The sequence below is a fragment of the Diachasma alloeum genome, unplaced genomic scaffold, assembly GCF_001412515.2.
Source record: "Diachasma alloeum isolate Michigan unplaced genomic scaffold, Dall2.0 Dall_scaffold_00706, whole genome shotgun sequence".
NCBI classification, from domain to species: Eukaryota; Metazoa; Arthropoda; class Insecta; order Hymenoptera; family Braconidae; genus Diachasma; species Diachasma alloeum.
Window position 1 is genome coordinate 18,402 of NW_021680838.1, and position 1,529 is coordinate 19,930.

The following is a 1,529-nucleotide window of genomic DNA, read 5'->3' on the forward strand; positions in this document are numbered from 1 at the left end:
TTATCCATAACCACCGTGGCATTGCCTTTGTCTGCCGGAAGAATGATCAAATCATTATTTTCCTTTAGACTACGCAGTGCAAGGCGTTCCTCCCTGGTGATATTGTCACTAGGGGGGGTGGCCTTGTGGAGGATGTTGGACAACTTTCTCCGGATCTCGTTGCTGGTCTCCTGAGGAAGATGGTAAATCGCTGTCTCGGTGCGACTGATGATTTCCTCGGTGGGGATCTTTTTGGGGGCAACAGCGAAGTTGTGTCCTTTTGCCAACACAGATACTTGTGCTTCACTAAGCTCATATGTGCTCAGATTCTTCACAGTGTGAGTGAGGGTCGGGACTTTCTCCTGGGGGATCAACTTCCTGAACTTACCCCTCTGACTCTCAGTTCTCATCTCAGCTGTTCGGACTGCTTGTTCATTGGTAACACGATCAAGAGTCTCCCACAGCTGAGGTTCCAACTGCTGAGCCAGAAGCAGGTGAAGATCGAGGAGTTGTTTGGAGAGATGGGCCAGGTTCTTCTTAGCTGCTGTTATTCTCTCCTTGACCAGTCTCAGCGAAGTTTGGCGAAGGATGGCATTTGCCTGCTTCGAGGGAACAGGATTCCTCAGACGGAGGAATTTTGGTACCACTTGATGGTCACGGCACCTTTTCAAAAAAGTTAGGGAGCACAGTTGGACGTGCAAGGACTTCCTAAGTTTGGTGAATAAATTCACTGACCCAAGAATAGCCTCGCCGTGGAGGCGCTAAATCTTAGTTTTGAGGCTTTCGCGGCCATGATTAATGAAATCTTTGGCTTCCGGATGGATGCCGCGTTTGGATTCAGCGTTGCGCCGACGTTTCGCAAACATTGCAGTCTGCATCTTCAGGGCTATGAGCTCCGATTCTGAGCTCCGATGTCTAAGGATAGTCCTTATATGCCTTCCCTTGTGGTGGCGGGAGAAGGGGAAGGGGGGGTGGTGGTCAGCCAATCATATTTTTTTTAATTGATCAGCTGGTCAATTAAAAACCAGCTGATCAATTAAAAATTATTGACCAGCTGATCAATTAAAAATATATGATTGGCTGACCACCCCCCCCCCTTCCCCTTCCCACACCACCGCAAGGGAAGGCATATAAGGACTAGCTCTAGACATCGGAGCTCAGAATCGGAGCACATAGCCCTGAAGATGCAGACTGCAATGTTTGCGAAACGTCGGCGCAACGCTGAATCCAAACGCGGCATCCATCCGGAAGCCAAAGATTTCATTAATCATGGCCGCGAAAGCCTCAAAACTATGATGGGGAATTTAATTCTTCGTCGAATTGCCTTTTTTTCATCCCTTAATCTCAATTAGGAGGGGAGAGGTGAATTTTTAATTACCGGGANCATATAAGGACTAGCTCTAGACATCGGAGCTCAGAATCGGAGCACATAGCCCTGAAGATGCAGACTGCAATGTTTGCGAAACGTCGGCGCAACGCTGAATCCAAACGCGGCATCCATCCGGAAGCCAAAGATTTCATTAATCATGGCCGCGAAAGCCTCAAAACTA